General features: G+C 40.2%; 16 non-coding genes across 16 annotated transcripts; all 16 read left to right on the top strand.

Moving 5' to 3' along the window:
- The first annotated feature begins 551 nt into the window (after positions 1-551).
- Positions 552-624, top strand: TRNAV-CAC (transfer RNA valine (anticodon CAC)). Its single transcript has one exon. It is a non-coding gene; the product is annotated as a tRNA-Val (tRNA).
- Positions 625-1,054: 430 nt separating this feature from the next.
- TRNAV-AAC (transfer RNA valine (anticodon AAC)) lies at positions 1,055-1,127 on the top strand. Its single transcript has one exon. It is a non-coding gene; the product is annotated as a tRNA-Val (tRNA).
- A 650-nt stretch (positions 1,128-1,777) lies between these two features.
- TRNAV-AAC (transfer RNA valine (anticodon AAC)) lies at positions 1,778-1,850 on the top strand. Its single transcript has one exon. It is a non-coding gene; the product is annotated as a tRNA-Val (tRNA).
- An 870-nt stretch (positions 1,851-2,720) lies between these two features.
- Positions 2,721-2,793, top strand: TRNAV-CAC (transfer RNA valine (anticodon CAC)). Its single transcript has one exon. It is a non-coding gene; the product is annotated as a tRNA-Val (tRNA).
- A 431-nt stretch (positions 2,794-3,224) lies between these two features.
- TRNAV-AAC (transfer RNA valine (anticodon AAC)) lies at positions 3,225-3,297 on the top strand. Its single transcript has one exon. It is a non-coding gene; the product is annotated as a tRNA-Val (tRNA).
- An 869-nt stretch (positions 3,298-4,166) lies between these two features.
- TRNAV-CAC (transfer RNA valine (anticodon CAC)) lies at positions 4,167-4,239 on the top strand. The gene has a single exon. It is a non-coding gene; the product is annotated as a tRNA-Val (tRNA).
- Positions 4,240-5,393: 1,154 nt separating this feature from the next.
- On the top strand, positions 5,394-5,466 carry TRNAV-AAC (transfer RNA valine (anticodon AAC)). The gene has a single exon. It is a non-coding gene; the product is annotated as a tRNA-Val (tRNA).
- An 869-nt stretch (positions 5,467-6,335) lies between these two features.
- On the top strand, positions 6,336-6,408 carry TRNAV-CAC (transfer RNA valine (anticodon CAC)). Its single transcript has one exon. It is a non-coding gene; the product is annotated as a tRNA-Val (tRNA).
- A 430-nt stretch (positions 6,409-6,838) lies between these two features.
- On the top strand, positions 6,839-6,911 carry TRNAV-AAC (transfer RNA valine (anticodon AAC)). The gene has a single exon. It is a non-coding gene; the product is annotated as a tRNA-Val (tRNA).
- Positions 6,912-7,561: 650 nt separating this feature from the next.
- TRNAV-AAC (transfer RNA valine (anticodon AAC)) lies at positions 7,562-7,634 on the top strand. Its single transcript has one exon. It is a non-coding gene; the product is annotated as a tRNA-Val (tRNA).
- An 871-nt stretch (positions 7,635-8,505) lies between these two features.
- Positions 8,506-8,578, top strand: TRNAV-CAC (transfer RNA valine (anticodon CAC)). The gene has a single exon. It is a non-coding gene; the product is annotated as a tRNA-Val (tRNA).
- Positions 8,579-9,005: 427 nt separating this feature from the next.
- On the top strand, positions 9,006-9,078 carry TRNAV-AAC (transfer RNA valine (anticodon AAC)). Its single transcript has one exon. It is a non-coding gene; the product is annotated as a tRNA-Val (tRNA).
- An 870-nt stretch (positions 9,079-9,948) lies between these two features.
- On the top strand, positions 9,949-10,021 carry TRNAV-CAC (transfer RNA valine (anticodon CAC)). The gene has a single exon. It is a non-coding gene; the product is annotated as a tRNA-Val (tRNA).
- A 430-nt stretch (positions 10,022-10,451) lies between these two features.
- On the top strand, positions 10,452-10,524 carry TRNAV-AAC (transfer RNA valine (anticodon AAC)). Its single transcript has one exon. It is a non-coding gene; the product is annotated as a tRNA-Val (tRNA).
- An 869-nt stretch (positions 10,525-11,393) lies between these two features.
- TRNAV-CAC (transfer RNA valine (anticodon CAC)) lies at positions 11,394-11,466 on the top strand. Its single transcript has one exon. It is a non-coding gene; the product is annotated as a tRNA-Val (tRNA).
- A 10,073-nt stretch (positions 11,467-21,539) lies between these two features.
- On the top strand, positions 21,540-21,612 carry TRNAV-AAC (transfer RNA valine (anticodon AAC)). The gene has a single exon. It is a non-coding gene; the product is annotated as a tRNA-Val (tRNA).
- The last annotated feature ends 80 nt before the right edge of the window (positions 21,613-21,692 follow it).

Genomic DNA, 21,692 nt, shown 5'->3' with positions numbered 1-21,692 from the left:
AGAATATCAAAAGTAAATTTCCCTTCTACCATGCATATTGGATGGTGTTGCATTCATGAAGTACCTGTAGTGTAGTATTATTCACATTTAGCGAATATGCATAAGGTTCCCCTTCAAAATTGGTCAGAAATACATTAAAAATAGATTTTTTTATTAAATACAATGATCAGAACTATTAATAAGTGAATGTGTCCTCTTGAAATGCAAAGTGGAAAAAATAGCATAGAAATTATTAGAAAATAGAAAAATAAGTTTAGAAAAAAAAAATCTAAGAAAACGGTTTGCCAATGGTACTTCCCGACTCCATAGTGATGAGATCTTCAAAAGTCAGTTTCTGTATTGTAGTGGTTATCACATTCGCCTAAAACACAAAAGGTCCCCAGTTCGAAACTGGGCAGAAATGTGCTGTTATCTTTAGAATTTTAAAACAAGGGATTTTTGGTTGAAATGCCAAATAAAAATGCAATCATATAAAAAGTTTATTTCAGAATGCCATAATGTATGTCAAAGATCATTTTTTATTAGATGGCGGGAGACGCTGTTTCCATGTAGTTTCTGTAGTGTAGTGGTTATCACTTTCGCCTCACACGCGAAAGGTCCTCAGTTCAAAACTGGGCAGAAACATATTTTGTTACCTAAACACTTTGAATTCAATAATTTATATTTTGATAACTATCTACTGTTGCATTGCTCAATGAAAAAGCAAGCAAAAATCATATTGCAGAATATCAAAAGTCAATTTCCCTTCTACCATGCATTATTGGATGGTGTTGCATTCATGAAGTACCTGTAGTGTAGAGTTATTCACATTTACCCAATATGCATAAGGTCCCCCTTCAAAATTGGTCAGAAATACATTAAAAAAATATTTTTTTTAGTAAATACAATGATCAGAATTGATAATAAGTGAATGTGTCCTCTTGAAATGCAAAGTGGAAAAATAGCGTCAAAATTATTAGAAAATAGGAAAACAGTTTAGAAAAATTACATTTCTAAGAAAAGCATGTGTCATTTGTACTTCCAGACTAGATAGTGATGGAATCCACGAGAGTCAGTTTCTGTAGTGTAGTGGTTATCATGTTCGCCTAACACGCGAAAGGTCCACAGTTCGAAACTGGGCAGAAACAATCTTTTAGCTTTAGAATTTTAAAACAATGAATTTTTGGGTAAAATGCTCAATAAAAATACAATCAGATAAAAAGTTTATTTTAGCATGCCATACTGAATGTCAAAGATCATTTTTTATTGGATGATGGTCGCAAATTTTTCATGTAGTATCTGTAGTGTGGTGATTTCATGTTTGCCTCACACGTGAAAGGTCCCCAGTTCGAAATTGGCAGAAACATATTTTGTTACCTAAACACTTTGAATTCAATAATTTATATTTTGATAAATATATACTGTTGCATTGCTCAATGAAAAAGCAAGCAAAAAATCATATTGCAGAATATCAAAAGTCAATTTCCCTTCTACCATGCATACTGGATGGTGTTGCATTCATGAAGTACCTGTAGTGTAGAGTTATTCACATTTACCCAATATGCATAAGGTCCCCCTTCAAAATTGGTCAGAAATACATTAAAAAAAGATTTTTTTTAGTAAATACAATGATCAGAATTGATAATAAGTGAATGTGTCCTCTTGAAATGCAAAGTGGAAAAATAGCGTCAAAATTATTAGAAAATAGGAAAAACAGTTTAGAAAAAATTATATTTCTAAGAAAAGCATGTGTCATTTGTACTTCCAGACTAGATAGTGATGGGCCCCACAAGAGTCAGTTTCTGTAGTGTAGTGGTTATCACGTTCGCCTAACACGCGAAAGGTCCCCAGTTCAAAACTGGGCAGAAACAATCTTTTAGCTTTAGAATTTTAAAACAATGAATTTTTGGGTAAAATGCTCAATAAAAATACAATCAGATAAAAAGTTTATTTTAGCATGCCATACTGAATGTCAAAGATCATTTTTTATTGGATGATGGTCGCAAATTTTTCATGTAGTATCTGTAGTGTGGTGATTTCATGTTTGCCTCACACGTGAAAGGTCCCCAGTTCGAAATTGGCAGAAACATATTTTGTTACCTAAACACTTTGAATTCAATAATTTATATTTTGATAACTATATACTGTTGCATTGCTCAATGAAAAAGCAGGCAAAAAATCATATTGCAGAATATCAAAAGTCAATTTCCCTTCTACCATGCATATTGGATGGTGTTGCATTCATGAAGTACCTGTAGTGTAGTATTATTCACATTTAGCGAATATGCATAAGGTTCCCCTTCAAAATAGGTCAGAAATACATTAAAAATAGATTTTTTTTTATTAAATACAATGATCAGAACTATTAATAAGTGAATGTGTCCTCTTGAAATGCAAAGTGGAAAAAATAGCATAGAAATTATTAGAAAATAGAAAAATAAGTTTAGAAAAAAAAATTCTAAGAAAACGGTTTGCCAATGGTACTTCCCGACTCCATAGTGATGAGATCTTCAAAAGTCAGTTTCTGTATTGTAGTGGTTATCACATTCGCCTAAAACACAAAAGGTCCCCAGTTCGAAACTGGGCAGAAATGTGCTGTTATCTTTAGAATTTTAAAACAAGGGATTTTTGGTTGAAATGCCAAATAAAAATGCAATCATATAAAAAGTTTATTTCAGAATGCCATAATGTATGTCAAAGATCATTTTTTATTGGATGGCGGGAGACGCTGTTTCCATGTAGTTTCTGTAGTGTAGTGGTTATCACTTTTGCCTCACACGCGAAAGGTCCTCAGTTCAAAACTGGGCAGAAACATATTTTGTTACCTAAACACTTTGAATTCAATAATTTATATTTTGATAACTATCTACTGTTGCATTGCTCAATTAAAAAGCAAGCAAAAATCATATTGCAGAATATCAAAAGTCAATTTCCCTTCTACCATGCATATTGGATGGTGTTGCATTCATGAAGTACCTGTAGTGTAGAGTTATTCACATTTACCCAATATGCATAAGGTCCCCCTTCAAAATTGGTCAGAAATACATAAAAAAAAGATTTTTTTTAGTAAATACAATGATCAGAATTGATAATAAGTGAATGTGTCCTCTTGAAATGCAAAGTGGAAAAATAGCGTCAAAATTATTAGAAAATAGGAAAAAAAGTTTAGAAAAAATTATATTTCTAAGAAAAGCATGTGTCATTTGTACTTCCAGACTAGATAGTGATGAGCCCCACAAGAGTCAGTTTCTGTAGTGTAGTGGTTATCACGTTCGCCTAACACGCGAAAGGTCCCCAGTTCAAAACTGGGCAGAAACAATCTTTTAGCTTTAGAATTTTAAAACAATGAATTTTTGGGTAAAATGCTCAATAAAAATACAATCAGATAAAAAGTTTATTTTAGCATGCCATACTGAATGTCAAAGATCATTTTTTATTGGATGATGGTCGCAAATTTTTCATGTAGTATCTGTAGTGTGGTGATTTCATGTTTGCCTCACACGTGAAAGGTCCCCAGTTCGAAATTGGCAGAAACATATTTTGTGACCTAAACACTTTGAATTCAATAATTTATATTTTGATAACTATATACTGTTGCATTGCTCAATGAAAAAGCAAGCAAAAAAATCATATTGCAGAATATCAAAAGTCAATTTCCCTTCTACCATGCATATTGGATGGTGTTGCATTCATGAAGTACCTGTAGTGTAGTATTATTCACATTTAGCGAATATGCATAAGGATCCCCTTCAAAATTGGTCAGAAATACATTAAAAATAGATTTTTTTTTTTAATACAATGATCAGAACTATTAATAAGTGAATGTGTCCTCTTGAAATGCAAAGTGGAAAAAATAGCATAGAAATTATTAGAAAATAGAAAAATAAGTTTAGAAAAAAAAATTCTAAGAAAACGGTTTGCCAATGGTACTTCCCGACTCCATAGTGATGAGATCTTCAAAAGTCAGTTTCTGTATTGTAGTGGTTATCACATTCGCCTAAAACACAAAAGGTCCCCAGTTCGAAACTGGGCAGAAATGTGCTGTTATCTTTAGAATTTTAAAACAAGGGATTTTTGGTTGAAATGCCAAATAAAAATGCAATCATATAAAAAGTTTATTTCAGAATGCCATAATGTATGTCAAAGATAATTTTTTATTGGATGGCGGGAGATGCTGTTTCCATGTAGTTTCTGTAGTGTAGTGGTTATCACTTTCGCCTCACACGCGAAAGGTCCTCAGTTCAAAACTGGGCAGAAACATATTTTGTTACCTAAACACTTTGAATTCAATAATTTATATTTTGATAACTATCTACTGTTGCATTGCTCAATGAAAAAGCAAGCAAAAATCATATTGCAGAATATCAAAAGTCAATTTCCCTTCTACCATGCATTATTGGATGGTGTTGCATTCATGAAGTACCTGTAGTGTAGAGTTATTCACATTTACCCAATATGCATAAGGTCCCCCTTCAAAATTGGTCAGAAATACATTAAAAAAATATTTTTTTAGTAAATACAATGATCAGAATTGATAATAAGTGAATGTGTCCTCTTGAAATGCAAAGTGGAAAAATAGCGTCAAAATTATTAGAAAATAGGAAAAAAAGTTTAGAAAAAATTATATTTCTAAGAAAAGCATGTGTCATTTGTACTTCCAGACTAGATAGTGATAGGACCCACAGGAGTCAGTTTCTGTAGTGTAGTGGTTATCACGTTCGCCTAACACGCAAAAGGTCCCCAGTTCAAAATTGGGCAAAAACAATCTTTTAGCTTTAGAATTTTAAAACAATGAATTTTTGGGTAAAATGCTCAATAAAAATACAATCAGATAAAAAGTTTATTTTAGCATGCCATACTGAATGTCAAAGATCATTTTTTATTGGATGATGGTTGCAAATTTTTCATGTAGTATCTGTAGTGTGGTGATTTCATGTTTGCCTCACACGTGAAAGGTCCCCAGTTCGAAATTGGCAGAAACATATTTTGAAACCTAAACACTTTGAATTCAATAATTTATATTTTGATAACTATATACTGTTGCATTGCTCGATGAAAAAGCAAGCAAAAAATCATATTGCAGAATATCAAAAGTCAATTTCCCTTCTACCATGCATATTGGATGGTGTTGCATTCATGAAGTACCTGTAGTGTAGAGTTATTCACATTTACCCAATATGCATAAGGTCCCCCTTCAAAATTGGTCAGAAATACATTAAAAAAAGATTTTTTTTAGTAAATACAATGATCAGAATTGATAATAAGTGAATGTGTCCTCTTGAAATGCAAAGTGGAAAAATAGCGTCAAAATTATTAGAAAATAGGAAAAAAAGTTTAGAAAAAATTATATTTCTAAGAAAAGCATGTGTCATTTGTACTTCCAGACTAGATAGTGATGAGCCCCACAAGAGTCAGTTTCTGTAGTGTAGTGGTTATCACGTTCGCCTAACACGCGAAAGGTCCCCAGTTCAAAACTGGGCAGAAACAATCTTTTAGCTTTAGAATTTTAAAACAATGAATTTTTGGGTAAAATGCTCAATAAAAATACAATCAGATAAAAAGTTTATTTTAGCATGCCATACTGAATGTCAAAGATCATTTTTTATTGGATGATGGTCGCAAATTTTTCATGTAGTATCTGTAGTGTGGTGATTTCATGTTTGCCTCACACGTGAAAGGTCCCCAGTTCGAAATTGGCAGAAACATATTTTGTTACCTAAACACTTTGAATTCAATAATTTATATTTTGATAACTATATACTGTTGCATTGCTCAATGAAAAAGCAAGCAAAAAATCATATTGCAGAATATCAAAAGTCAATTTCCCTTCTACCATGCATATTGGATGGTGTTGCATTCATGAAGTACCTGTAGTGTAGTATTATTCACATTTAGCGAATATGCATAAGGTTCCCCTTCAAAATTGGTCAGAAATACATTAAAAATAGATTTTTTTTTATTAAATACAATGATCAGAACTATTAATAAGTGAATGTGTCCTCTTGAAATGCAAAGTGGAAAAAATAGCATAGAAATCATTAGAAAATAGAAAAATAAGTTTAGAAAAAAAATTCTAAGAAAACGGTTTGCCAATGGTACTTCCCGACTCCATAGTGATGAGATCTTCAAAAGTCAGTTTCTGTATTGTAGTGGTTATCACATTCGCCTAAAACACAAAAGGTCCCCAGTTCGAAACTGGGCAGAAATGTGCTGTTATCTTTAGAATTTTAAAACAAGGGATTTTTGGTTGAAATGCCAAATAAAAATGCAATCATATAAAAAGTTTATTTCAGAATGCCATAATGTATGTCAAAGATAATTTTTTATTGGATGGCGGGAGATGCTGTTTCCATGTAGTTTCTGTAGTGTAGTGGTTATCACTTTCGCCTCACACGCGAAAGGTCCTCAGTTCAAAACTGGGCAGAAACATATTTTGTTACCTAAACACTTTGAATTCAATAATTTATATTTTGATAACTATCTACTGTTGCATTGCTTAATGAAAAAGCAAGCAAAAATCATATTGCAGAATATCAAAAGTCAATTTCCCTTCTACCATGCATATTGGATGGTGTTGCATTCATGAAGTACCTGTAGTGTAGAGTTATTCACATTTACCCAATATGCATAAGGTCCCCCTTCAAAATTGGTCAGAAATACATTAAAAAAAGATTTATTTAGTAAATACAATGATCAGAATTGATAATAAGTGAATGTGTCCTCTTGAAATGCAAAGTGGAAAAATAGCATCAAAATTATTAGAAAATAGGAAAAAAAGTTTAGAAAAAATTATATTTCTAAGAAAAGCATGTGTCATTTGTACTTCCAGACTAGATAGTGATGGTACCGACAAGAGTCAGTTTCTGTAGTGTAGTGGTTATCACGTTCGCCTAACACGCGAAAGGTCCCCAGTTCAAAACTGGGCAGAAACAATCTTTTAGCTTTAGAATTTTAAAACAATGAATTTTTGGGTAAAATGCTCAATAAAAATACAATCAGATAAAAAGTTTATTTTAGCATGCCATACTGAATGTCAAAGATCATTTTTTATTGGATGATGGTTGCAAATTTTTCATGTAGTATCTGTAGTGTGGTGATTTCATGTTTGCCTCACACGTGAAAGGTCCCCAGTTCGAAATTGGCAGAAACATATTTTGAAACCTAAACACTTTGAATTCAATAATTTATATTTTGATAACTATATACTGTTGCATTGCTCGATGAAAAAGCAAGCAAAAAATCATATTGCAGAATATCAAAAGTCAATTTCCCTTCTACCATGCATATTGGATGGTGTTGCATTCATGAAGTACCTGTAGTGTAGAGTTATTCACATTTACCCAATATGCATAAGGTCCCCCTTCAAAATTGGTCAGAAATACATTAAAAAAAGATTTTTTTTAGTAAATACAATGATCAGAATTGATAATAAGTGAATGTGTCCTCTTGAAATGCAAAGTGGAAAAATAGCGTCAAAATTATTAGAAAATAGGAAAAAAAGTTTAGAAAAAATTATATTTCTAAGAAAAGCATGTGTCATTTGTACTTCCAGACTAGATAGTGATGAGCCCCACAAGAGTCAGTTTCTGTAGTGTAGTGGTTATCACGTTCGCCTAACACGCGAAAGGTCCCCAGTTCAAAACTGGGCAGAAACAATCTTTTAGCTTTAGAATTTTAAAACAATGAATTTTTGGGTAAAATGCTCAATAAAAATACAATCAGATAAAAAGTTTATTTTAGCATGCCATACTGAATGTCAAAGATCATTTTTTATTGGATGATGGTCGCAAATTTTTCATGTAGTATCTGTAGTGTGGTGATTTCATGTTTGCCTCACACGTGAAAGGTCCCCAGTTCGAAATTGGCAGAAACATATTTTGTTACCTAAACACTTTGAATTCAATAATTTATATTTTGATAACTATATACTGTTGCATTGCTCAATGAAAAAGCAAGCAAAAAATCATATTGCAGAATATCAAAAGTCAATTTCCCTTCTACCATGCATATTGGATGGTGTTGCATTCATGAAGTACCTGTAGTGTAGTATTATTCACATTTAGCGAATATGCATAAGGTTCCCCTTCAAAATTGGTCAGAAATACATTAAAAATAGATTTTTTTTTTATTAAACACAATGATCAGAACTATTAATAAGTGAATGTGTCCTCTTGAAATGCAAAGTGGAAAAAATAGCATAGAAATTATTAGAAAATAGAAAAATAAGTTTAGAAAAAAAAATTCTAAGAAAATGGTTTGCCAATGGTACTTCCCGACTCCATAGTGATGAGATCTTCAAAAGTCAGTTTCTGTATTGTAGTGGTTATCACATTCGCCTAAAACACAAAAGGTCCCCAGTTCGAAACTGGGCAGAAATGTGCTGTTATCTTTAGAATTTTAAAACAAGGGATTTTTGGTTGAAATGCCAAATAAAAATGCAATCATATAAAAAGTTTATTTCAGAATGCCATAATGTATGTCAAAGATAATTTTTTATTGGATGGCGGGAGATGCTGTTTTCATGTAGTTTCTGTAGTGTAGTGGTTATCACGTTTGCCTCACACGCGAAAGGTCCCCAGTTCGAAACTGGGCAGAAACATATTTTGTTACCTAAACACTTTGAATTCAATAATTTATATTTTGATAACTATCTACTGTTGCATTGCTCAATGAAAAAGCAAGCAAAAATCATATTGCAGAATATCAAAAGTCAATTTCCCTTCTACCATGCATACTGGATGGTGTTGCATTCATGAAGTACCTGTAGTGTAGAGTTATTCACATTTACCCAATATGCATAAGGTCCCCCTTCAAAATTGGTCAGAAATACATTAAAAATATTTTTTTAGTAAATACAATGATCAGAATTGATAATAAGTGAATGTGTCCTCTTGAAATGCAAAGTGGAAAAATAGCGTCAAAAATATTAGAAAATAGGAAAAAAGTTTAGAAAAAATTATATTTCTAAGAAAAGCATGTGTCATTTGTACTTCCAGACTAGATAGGGGTGGGATCCACGAGAGTCAGTTTCTGTAGTGTAGTGGTTATTACGTTCGCCTAACACGCGAAAGGTCCCCAGTTCGAAACTGAGCAGAAACAATCTTTTAGCTTTAGAATTTTAAAACAATGAATTTTTGGGAAAAATGCTCAATAAAAATACAATCAGATAAAAAGTTTATTTTAGCATGCCATACTGAATGCCAAAGATCATTTTTTATTGGATGATGGTCGCAAATTTTTCATGTAGTATCTGTAGTGTGGTGATTTCATGTTTGCCTCACACGTGAAAGGTCCCCAGTTCGAAATTGGCAGAAACATATTTTGTTACCTAAACACTTTGAATTCAATAATTTATATTTTGATAACTATATACTGTTGCATTGCTCAATGAAAAAGCAAGCAAAAAATCATATTGCAGAATATCAAAAGTCAATTTCCCTTCTACCATGCATATTGGATGGTGTTGCATTCATGAAGTACCTGTAGTGTAGTATTATTCACATTTAGCGAATATGCATAAGGTTCCCCTTCAAAATTGGTCAGAAATACATTAAAAATAGATTTTTTTTTATTAAATACAATGATCAGAACTATTAATAAGTGAATGTGTCCTCTTGAAATGCAAAGTGGAAAAAATAGCATAGAAATTATTAGAAAATAGAAAAATAAGTTTAGAAAAAAAAATTCTAAGAAAACGGTTTGCCAATGGTACTTCCCGACTCCATAGTGATGAGATCTTCAAAAGTCAGTTTCTGTATTGTAGTGGTTATCACATTCGCCTAAAACACAAAAGGTCCCCAGTTCGAAACTGGGCAGAAATGTGCTGTTATCTTTAGAATTTTAAAACAAGGGATTTTTGGTTGAAATGCCAAATAAAAATGCAATCATATAAAAAGTTTATTTCAGAATGCCATAATGTATGTCAAAGATAATTTTTTATTGGATGGCGGGAGATGCTGTTTCCATGTAGTTTCTGTAGTGTAGTGGTTATCACTTTCGCCTCACACGCGAAAGGTCCTCAGTTCAAAACTGGGCAGAAACATATTTTGTTACCTAAACACTTTGAATTCAATAATTTATATTTTGATAACTATCTACTGTTGCATTGCTTAATGAAAAAGCAAGCAAAAATCATATTGCAGAATATCAAAAGTCAATTTCCCTTCTACCATGCATATTGGATGGTGTTGCATTCATGAAGTACCTGTAGTGTAGAGTTATTCACATTTACCCAATATGCATAAGGTCCCCCTTCAAAATTGGTCAGAAATACATTAAAAAAAGATTTATTTAGTAAATACAATGATCAGAATTGATAATAAGTGAATGTGTCCTCTTGAAATGCAAAGTGGAAAAATAGCATCAACATTATTAGAAAATAGGAAAAAAAGTTTAGAAAAAATTATATTTCTAAGAAAAGCATGTGTCATTTGTACTTCCAGACTAGATAGTGATGGGACACACAAGAGTCAGTTTCTGTAGTGTAGTGGTTATCACGTTCGCCTAACACGCGAAAGGTCCCCAGTTCAAAACTGGGCAGAAACAATCTTTTAGCTTTAGAATTTTAAAACAATGAATTTTTGGGTAAAATGCTCAATAAAAATACAATCAGATAAAAAGTTTATTTTAGCATGCCATACTGAATGTCAAAGATAATTTTTTATTGGATGATGGTCGCAAATTTTTCATGTAGTATCTGTAGTGTAGTGATTTCATGTTTGCCTCACACGTGAAAGGTCCCCAGTTCGAAATTGGCAGAAACATATTTTGTTACCTAAACACTTTGAATTCAATAATTTATATTTTGATAACTATATTCTGTTGCATTGCTCAATGAAAAAGCAAGCAAAAAATCATATTGCAGAATATCAAATGTCAATTTCCCTTCTACCATGCATATTGGATGGTGTTGCATTCATGAAGTACCTGTAGTGTAGTAATATTCACATTTAGCGAATATGCATAAGGTTCCCCTTCAAAATTGGTCAGAAATACATTAAAAATAGATTTTTTTATTAAATACAATGATCAGAACTATTAATAAGTGAATGTGTCCTCTTGAAATGCAAAGTGGAAAAAATAGCATAGAAATTATTAGAAAATAGAAAAATAAGTTTAGAAAAAAAAAATTCTAAGAAAACGGTTTGCCAATGGTACTTCCCGACTCCATAGTGATGAGATCTTCAAAAGTCAGTTTCTGTATTGTAGTGGTTATCACATTCGCCTAAAACACAAAAGGTCCCCAGTTCGAAACTGGGCAGAAATGTGCTGTTATCTTTAGAATTTTAAAACAAGGGATTTTTGGTTGAAATGCCAAATAAAAATGCAATCATATAAAAATTTTATTATAGAATGCCATAATGTATGTCAAAGATCATTTTTTATTGGATGGCGGGAGATGCTGTTTTCATGTAGTTTCTGTAGTGTAGTGGTTATCACGTTTGCCTCACACGCGAAAGGTCCCCAGTTCGAAACTGGGCAGAAACATATTTTGTTACCTAAACACTTTGAATTCAATAATTTATATTTTGATAACTATCTACTGTTGCATTGCTCAATGAAAAAGCAAGCAAAAATCATATTGCAGAATATCAAAAGTCAATTTCCCTTCTACCATGCATACTGGATGGTGTTGCATTCATGAAGTACCTGTAGTGTAGAGTTATTCACATTTACCCAATATGCATAAGCAGTGCCAGATTAAGGTCCACATGGGCCTGGAGCTGAAATTTATGTAGGGCCTATAGTTTGTGCAGCAGGTGGTGTGATTAGCATGGTGGGGGTGTGAGTACTGAGGGGGCGGTATGACCAGTGGTGTGGGGGAGTGGTCTTAACAGGAGGTGTGGTCTACCATCTGCCTTCAACTATCTCAAACTCCCTCCCCTCTGGCTTATATGAAGCATACATCCTCCTGTTATATTACTGATGATTGCATCCTGTTATATTGATCATTGCATACCCCCCCAACCACACACACACACACACACACACACACACACACACACACACACACAAAAATAATAGTTTATTAATAATATTTTTATCTAGAGTGCATTGACAGAGACATATACCACAAAATTTCCCAATATCTATCTGTAAACAAAGTGCAGAACATGAAAACATAAGAAATAATACTAAATATATATGAAATAAAACTAATATGTGACCTGCACTTTATGCAAATGCCGCTACAAAGCCCTTCCCTTGTGTACTAGTATGCATCTGAATGTGCAAGTACTGAGACGCCCACTGTCAGTGTCTGTAGATGCTGTAACACCGCTTGGTGCATCTTGAGACACTATTATCGGTCGCACCGTCAAAACTTGCACCAGCCCTTGCTGAAGTGCAGATTTTCCAATTTGAGTGTGGCCTCCAATGTTAACGATGAAGCGTCTGTGTACGCAAACACTTTAGCATCATGTACGCAACACGCCCATGAGACGGACCATTTTTGTGTGCATTTATATTCACCTCCCAGTCACTGCCCAGGAACTGGATACACATTGGAGGGAATTCAATTAGCTTTGCATGCATGTAGCTCCCACTTTAAGTGCCTGGAGCTATACTATCTAGTACTGGTGCCCCTTACACATTATGCCACACGGAATGAGACAAAATTCACATTATGCCACACAGTATGAGCCAAAATTCACATTATGCCACACGGAATGAGCCAAAATTGAGGGACAGAGAGAGTGACAACAGGGACATAGGGAGAGTGACAGCAGTGACCTAGGGACAGGGAGAGTGACAGCAGGGACAGGGAGAGTGACAACAGGAACATAGGGACAAGGGGAGTGAAAGCAGGGACAGAGAGAGTGACAGCAGGGACAGAGAGAGTGACAGCAGGGACATAGGGACAGGGAGAGTGACAGCAGGGACAAAGGGACAGGGAGAGGGACAGCAGAGACATAGGGACAGGGAAAGTGACAGCAGGGACAGAGAGATTAACAGCAGGGAAATAGGGACAGGGAGAGCAAAAGCAGGGACAGATAGATTGACAGCAGAGACATAGGGACAGCGAGAGTGACAACAGGGACAGGGAGAGTGACAGCAGGACAGAGAGAGTGACAGCAGGGACATAGGGACAGAGAGAGTGACAAGGGGACAGGGAGAGTGACAGCAGGGACATAGGGACAGGGGGAGTGAAAGCAGGGACAGAGAGAGAGAGAGTAACAGCAGGGACATAAGGACGAGAGTGACAGCAGTGACTTAGGGACAGAGAGAGTGAAAGCAGGGACAGGGAGAGTGACAGCAGGGACAGAGAGAGTGACAGCAGGTACATAGGGACAGGGAGAGTGACAGCAGGAGAGAGAGAGAGTGACAGCAGGGACATACGGACAGAGAGTGACATGGGGACAGGGAGAATGATAGCAGGGACATAGAGAGTTACAGAGGGACAGGGAGAGTGACAGGGGGACATATGAACAGGGAGAGTAACAGAGGGACATAGGGGTCGATTCAATTCACCAACAGTTGAATAGCGCCAGGAATTAGCTCCCGGCGCTATTCAATACAGCGCCAAGTGACACTCAATTGTCGGGAATTCTTCTCTCACCCCCGGGGGATGAGAGAGAAATTCCGACAAAAGTGCTGCCGCGTGGCCGCCGCGAGGCTGATTCTGTCGGGAATCAGCATCGCGGCGGGGAGTTAAGTCGGAAAATGCTCGTTCTCCCGACAAAAAATAAGATTTTACTTACCGATAAATCTATTTCTCGTAGTCCGTAGTGGATGCTGGGGACTCCGTCAGGACCATGGGGGATAGCGGCTCCGCAGGAGACAGGGCACAAAAGCAAGCTTTTAGGATCACATGGTGTGTACTGGCTCCTCCCCCTATGACCCTCCTCCAAGCCTCAGTTAGGTACTGTGCCCGGACGAGCGTACACAATAAGGAAGGATCTTGAATCCCGGGTAAGACCCAAACCAGCCACACCAATCACACCGTACAACTTGTGATCTGAACCCAGTTAACAGTATAACAATGAAGTAGCCTCTAAAAAAGATGGCTCACAACAATAATAACCCGATTTTTGTAACAATAACTATGTACAAGTAATGCAGACAATCCGCACTTGGGATGGGCGCCCAGCATCCACTACGGACTACGAGAAATAGATTTATCGGTAAGTAAAATCTTATTTTCTCTAACGTCCTAGTGGATGCTGGGGACTCCGTCAGGACCATGGGGATTATACCAAAGCTCCCAAACGGGCGGGAGAGTGCGGGTGACTCTGCAGCACCGAATGAGAGAACTCCAGGTCCTCCTCAGCCAGGGTATCAAATTTGTAGAATTTTACAAACGTGTTCCCCCCTGACCACGTAGCTGCTCGGCAAAATTTTAAGCCGAGACCCCCTCGGGCATCCGCCCAAGATGAGCCCACCTTCCTTGTGGAATGGGCATTGACAGATCTTGGCTGTGGCAGGCCTGCCACAGACTGTGCAAGCTGAATTGTACTACAAATCCAACGAGCAATAGTCTGCTTAGAAGCAGGAGCACCCATCTTTTGGGGTGCATACAATATAAACAGCAAGTCAGACTTTCTGACTCCAGCCGTCCTGGAAATATATATATATATATATATATATATTTTTAGGGCCCCGACAACGTCTAGCAACTTGGAGTCCTCCAAGTCCCTAGTAGCCGCAGGCACCACAATATGTTGTTTCAGGCGAAACGCTGACACCACCTTAGGAAGAAACTGGGGACGAGTCCGCAGTTCTGCCCTGTCCGAATGGAAAAACAAATGAGCTTTTTTTAAGACAAAGCCCCCACTTCTGACAATCGCCTGGCCGAGGCCAGGGCCACAACATGGTCCCTTTCCATGTGAGATATTTCAAATCCACAGATTTGATCGGTTCAAACCAATATGATTTGAGGAATCCCAACACTACGTTGAGATCCCACGGTGCCACTGGAGGCACACAAGGGGCTGTATATGCAATACTCCCTTGACAAACGTCTGGACTTCAGGAATTGAAGCCAATTTTTTCTGGAAGAAAATCTACAGGGCCGAAACTTGAACCTTAATGGACCCCAATTTGAGGCTCATAAACACTCCTGTTTTCAGGAAGAGCAGAAATCGACCTAGTTGAAATTTTCTTCGTGGGGCCTTCCTGGCCTCACCCACGCAACATATTTTCACCACATGTGGTGATAACGTTGTGCGGTCACCTCCTTCCTGGCTTTGACCAGGGTAGGTATGACCTCTTCCGGAATGCCTTTTCCCTTAGGATCCGGCGTTCAACCGCCATGCCGTCAAACGCAGTCGCGGTAAGTCTTGGAACAGACAAGGTCCCTGCTGGAGCAGGTCCTTTCTTAGAGGCAGATGCCACGGTTCCTCTTGGAACAGACATGGTTCTTGCTGAAAGCAAATCCCATCTTAGCTCCCGAGGCCATTAGTCCTCTGTGAGCATCTCTTGAAGTTCCGGGTACCAAGTCCCTCTTGGCCAATCCGGAGCCACGAGTATAGTTCTTACTCCTCTACGTCTTATAATTCTCAATACCTTGGTTATGAGAAGCAGAAGAGGGAACACATACACCGACTGTTACACCCACGGTGTTACCAGGACGTCCACAGCTATCGCCTGAAGGTCTCGTGACCTGGCGCAATACCTGTCCCGTTTTTTGTTCGGGCGGGACGCCATCATTTCCACCTTTGGTCTTTCCCAATGGTTCACAATCATGCGGAAAACTTCCCGATGAAGTTCCCACTCTCCCGGGTGGAGGTCGTGCCTGCTGAGGAAGTCTGCTTCCCAGTCGTCCACTCCCGGAATGAACACTGCTGACAGTGCTATCACATGATTTTCCGTCTAGCGAAAAATCCTTGCAGTTTTGACCACTGCCCTCCTGCTTCTTGTGCCGCCCTATCTGTTTACGTGGGCGACTGCCGTGATGTTATCCCACTGGATCAATACCGGCTGACCTTGAAGCAGAGGCCTTGCTAAGCTTATAGCATTACAAATTTGCTCTTAGCTCCAGTATATTTATGTGGAGAGAATTCTCCAGACTTGATCACACTCCCTGGAAATTTTTTCCCTGTGTGACCGCTCCCCAGCCTCTCAGGCTGGCCTCCGTGGATACCAGCATCCAATCCTGAATGCCGAATCTGCGGCCCTCTAGAAGATGAGCACTCTGTAATCACCACAGGAGAGACACCCTTGTCTTTGGATATAGGGTTATCCGCTGATGCATCTGAAGATGCGATCCGGACCATTTGTCCAGCAGATCCCACTGAAGAGTTCTTGCGTGAAATCTGCCGAATGGAAGCGCTTCGTAATAAGCCACCATTTTTTTACCAGGACTCTTGTGCAATGATGCACTGACACCTTTCCTGGTTTTAGGAGGATCCCGATTAGCTCGGATAACTCCCTGGCTTTCTCCTCTGGGAGAAACACCCTTTTCCTGGACTGTGTCCAGAATCATCCCTAGGACCAGCAGACGTGTCGTCGGAACAACTGCGGTTTTGGAATATTTAGAATCCACCCGTGCTGTCGTAGAACTACTTGAGATAGTGCTACTCCGACCTCCAACTGTTCTCTGGACCTTGTTCTTATCAGGAGGTCGTCCATTTTCTTTGAAGACGAATCCTCATTCCGGTCATTACCTTGGTAAAGACCCGGGGTGCCTTGGACACTCCAACGGCATCGTCTGAAACTGATAGTGACAGTTCTGTACCACGAACCTGAGGTACCCTTGGTGAGAAAAGCAAATTTTGGGACATGGAGGTAAGCATCCCTGATGTCCCGGGACACCATATAGTCCCCTTGTTCCCAGTTCGCTATCACTGCTCTGAGTGACTCCATCTGGATTTGAACCCTTGTAAGTGTTCAAATTTTTCAGATTTAGAATCGGTCTCACCTAGTCTTCTGGCTTCAGTACCACCCTATAGTGTGGAACAATACCCCTTTCCTTGTTGTAGGAGGGGTAATTTTATTATCACCTGCTGGGAATACAGCTTGTGAATTGTTTTCAATACTGCCTCCCTGTCGGAGGGGGACATTGGTACAGCAGACTACAGGAACCTGCGAGGGGGGAAACGCCTCGACATTCCAATCTGTGCCCCTTTGATACTACTTGTAGGATCCAGGGGTCCTGTACGGTCCCAGCGTCATGCTGAGAACTTAGTAGAAGCGGTGGAGGGCTTCTGTTACTGGGAATGGGCTGCCTGCTGCAGTCTTCTTCCCTTTCCTCTATCCCTGGGCAGATATCTTATAGGGACGAAAAGACTGAGGCTGAAAAGACGGTGTCTTTTTCTGCAGAGATGTGACTTAGGGTAAAAAACGGTGGATCTTCCAGCAGTTGCCGTGGCCACCAGGTCCCATGGACCGACCCCAAATAACTCCTCCCCTTTTATACGGCAATACATCTTTGTGCCGTTTGGAATCTGCATCCCCTGACCACTGTCGTGTCCATAAACATCTTCTTGCAGATATGGACATCGCATTTACTCTTGATGCCAGAGTGCAAATATCCCTCTGCGCATCTCGTATATATAGAAATGCATCCTTTAAATGCTCTATAGTCAATAAAATACTGTCCCTGTCAAGGGTATCAATATTTTTAGTCAGGGAATCCGACCAAGCCACCTCAGCTCTGCACATCCAGGCTGAGGCGATCGCTGGTCACAGTATAACACCAGCATGTGTGTGTATACTTTTTAGGATATTTTTCTGATAAGCATGTGAGCGCCTTATCCACCCTGAGGGGTGTTTCCCAATGCGCCTTAACTTCTGGCGGGAAAGGGTATACCGCCAATAATTTTCTATCGGGGGAAACCCACGCATCATCACACACTTCATTTAATTTATCTGATTCAGGAAAAACTACAGGTAGTTTTTTCACCTCACACATAATACCCTTCTTTGTGGTACTTGGAGTATCAGAAATATGTAACACCTCCTTCATTGCCCTTAACGTGTGGCCCTAAAGGAAAATACGTTTGTTTCTTCACCGTCGACACTGAAATCAGTGTCCGTGTCTGGGTCTATGTCGACCGACTGAGGTAAATGGGCGTTTTTACAAGCCCCTGACGGTGTCTGAGACGCCTGGACCGGTACTAATTTGTTCGCCGGCCGTCTCATGTCGTCAACCCACTTGCAGCTTGTTGACATTATCACGTAATTCCATAAGTAAGCCATCCATTCCGGTGTCGACTCCCTAGAGAGTGACATCACCATTACAGGCAATTTGCTCCGCCTCCTCACCAACATTTTCCTCATACATGTCGACACACACGTACCGACATACAGCACACACATAGGGAATGCTCTGATAGAGGACAGGACCCACTAGCCCTTTGGGGAGACAGAGGGAGAGTTTGCCAGCACACACCAAAATGCTATAATTATACAGGGACAACCCTTATATAAGTGTTCCTCCCATATAGCATTTAATATATATGTATATCGCCAAATCAGTGCCCCCCCTCTCTGTTTTAACCCTGTTTCTGTAGTGCAGTGCAGGGGAGAGCCTGGGAGCCTTCCCCTCAGCCTTTCTGTGAGGGAAAATGGCGCTGTGTGCTGAGGAGAATAGGCCCCGCCCCCTTTTCGGCGGGCTTCTTCTCCGGAGATTGTGAAGTCTGGCAGGGGTTAAATACATCCATATAGCCTCAAGGGCTATATGTGATGTATTTTTCGCCATACAGGTATTCTACATTGCTGCCAGGGCGCCCCCCCCCGCGCCCTGCACCCTCCGTGATCGCTGTGGGAAGTGTGCTGACAGACAATGGCGCACAGCTGCAGTGCTGTGCGCTACCTGAGGAAGACTGAAAAGTCTTCTGCCGCCTGGTTCCGGACCTCTTCAATCTTCAGCATCTGCAAGGGGGTCGGCGGCGCGGCTCCGGGACGAACCCCAGGGCGAGACCTGTGTTCCGACTCCCTCTGAAGCTAATGGTGTCCAGTAGCCTAAGAATCCAATCCATCCTGCACGCAGGTGAGTTGAAATTCTCTCCCCTAAGTCCCTCGATGCAGTGAGCCTGTTGCCAGCAGGACTCACTGAAAATAAAGAACCTAAAAACTTTTTCTAAGCAACTCTTTAAGAGAGCCACCTAGATTGCACCCTTCTCGGACGGGCACAAAAACCTAACTGAGGCTTGGAGGAGGGTCATAGGGGGAGGAGCCAGTACACACCATGTGATCCTAAAAGCTTGCTTTTGTGCCCTGTCTCCTGCGGAGCCGCTATCCCCCATGGTCCTGACGGAGTCCCCAGCATCCACTAGGACGTTAGAGAAATACCTGTTAAGTCCGGGAGAACGGGCATTCGCTGACTTAACTTGAGCTGAATTGAATAGTGCCGGGGGCTAATTCCCGGCGCTATTCAATTGTCGGTGAATTGAATCGACCGCAATGTGACAGAGAGAGGGACAACAAGGACATACAGTAGGAAGAGAGAAAAGCAGCAGGGTAAGATTATCTAATTGCCAGCAGTGAGGAGGAGGAGGCTGTGGTCAGTGGTGGAGAGGAGGAGACTGTGGTCGGAGGCGGTACGGAGGAGGAGGAGGCTGTGGTCAGCGGCAGCGGTGGTAATGAGGAGACTGTGGTCGGCGGCGGCTGCTGTGGCCTTCAGTATGGCTCTGGTTGTGAAGATCCCACCCACCCCCCCGCCTCCAGCGTCCAGTCTGCCTATCATTTCAAATCTGCCACGTACCAGCAGCCAATCAGAAGCAGCCATGCATCTACCGGTTCGAGAGCTCCAATTTGCGCCAAATCTGAAATGATGGCGGCGGCGGGGGTCTCCAGTCAGTGCTCGAAGTGCTGGCATGCCATAGCAGTGTATACCGGCCCACTTCGAGCACTGCATATATATGCAATATACTGTGACCACTGCATCAGCACACACAGAGTTACACTGCACTGCACACACCATACAGTGGCAGTACAAAGGGTTACATCGCACTGCTCCAGCACATACTGGTTTACACTACACTGCTCCAGCACACAAAGGGTTACAAGGGGCTACAACATACACAGCACACACAGGGCAAATCCATTGAGTGAAAGCACATACTGGGTTCCACCGCACTGCACCAGCACACACAGGGTCAATCTGTACAGTGACAACACACACAGCATGTGCGCAGACCCACAAACACAAATAATCAGGTATTACATGCATCTCTGAATCAGGCCCTGATGTTCTTAAATCACCCTACAGATTTGTCCCGCTACAGCCTTGCTGCGTGCTGTAGCGGGACCACAATGCGAATGCAGTGAATGGGAGGTGGCTGCATGCACACGCCAGCTCCCAATCATGTTTATGGCATAGCGGGAGTGTGCGATTGCACGCGCCCCGCTATGCCGTGCTGTGCTTACTGTGATGCGTACAAATTACAGCAAGGACAAAAAGGGACACAGCTGTATGCTGCTTTGCAGACAACTTCAGGGAACACCACCAAGTAGGGAAAAATCAGCTGCACCACTCACCAATCCTGGGTTTCAGAGATCCAATGCTGTAGTTGTCCAGGCATCAGGGTATCCAGGTACTGAGGTGTTCTGGTGTAGTCACACCAAACCATAGGTTCTTCGGATGGCTGGGGTGCAGAGCTTAGAGCAACCAGGGGCACTCACACCTGGTGACATTTTCAGGTGACCAGGAGTGGGGTTTATCATGACTGGGGGAGCAGTTGAGTGAAACCAGGGTGGTCTACACTGGTGACACAGCTAGTTCTGATGGCTGTGGGTGGAGCTAAGTGTGACCAGGGGACTCCCACACAAATGACACAGCTGCAAATGACACAGCTTCAAAGGAGCGGAGCTTAGTGCAGCCAGGAGGCTCCCACACTGGTGACAAAGCATCTCATGGCCAGGGGCAGAGGTTAGTGCTGGCAGGGGGCGGAGCTTATCACGGCCAAGGGGCGGGGCCTAGCGTGAAAAGGAGGGTCTCACACTGAAGACAAAGCATTGGAAGGCCAGGGGCGGGGCCTAGCGCGGCCAGGAGTGTCAGACACTTGTGGCAAAACATCTGATGGCTTGGAGCAAAGGTTAGTGCTGCCAGGGGCGGGGCTTAATGCGACCAGGGGGGCGGGGCCTCGCATGGCCAGGAGTGTCACACCCTGGTGGCAAATACTCGGTTGGCGGGGGCGGAGCTTAGCACGACCAGGGGCCAAGCTTCGGACAGCTCCGGTGATCGGCGGCCAGGAACTGGGGGTACAGTGTGTACAATGCTTAGGGCAGCCAGGAGGATGATGTGCTATGCTGGTGGTCACAGTGGTGACAGGAAAACTTTTTTCTTTTCCTGTCAACACTGCACTGCAGAGGATCCTCTGGGCCTATTTTCATGGGAAGGCCTGGAGCTGCAGCTCCACCCGCCCCATTGTTAATCCGGCTCTGTGCATAAGGTCCCCCTTCAAAATTGGTCAGAAATACATTAAAAAATATTTTTTTAGTAAATACAATGATCAGAATTGATAATAAGTGAATGTGTCCTCTTGAAATGCAAAGTGGAAAAATAGCGTCAAAAATATTAGAAAATAGGAAAAAAGTTTAGAAAAAATTATATTTCTAAGAAAAGCATGTGTCATTTGTACTTCCAGACTAGATAGGGGTGGGATCCACGAGAGTCAGTTTCTGTAGTGTAGTGGTTATTACGTTCGCCTAACACGCGAAAGGTCCCCAGTTCGAAACTGGGCAGAAACAATATTTTAGCTTTAGAATTTTAAAACAATGAATTTTTGGGTAAAATGCTCAATAAAAATACAATCAGATAAAAAGTTTAT

This window comes from Pseudophryne corroboree, chromosome 4 (genome assembly GCF_028390025.1).
Source record: "Pseudophryne corroboree isolate aPseCor3 chromosome 4, aPseCor3.hap2, whole genome shotgun sequence".
Lineage (NCBI taxonomy): Eukaryota > Metazoa > Chordata > Amphibia > Anura > Myobatrachidae > Pseudophryne > Pseudophryne corroboree.
This window is presented reverse-complemented; position numbering and strand designations above follow the sequence as displayed.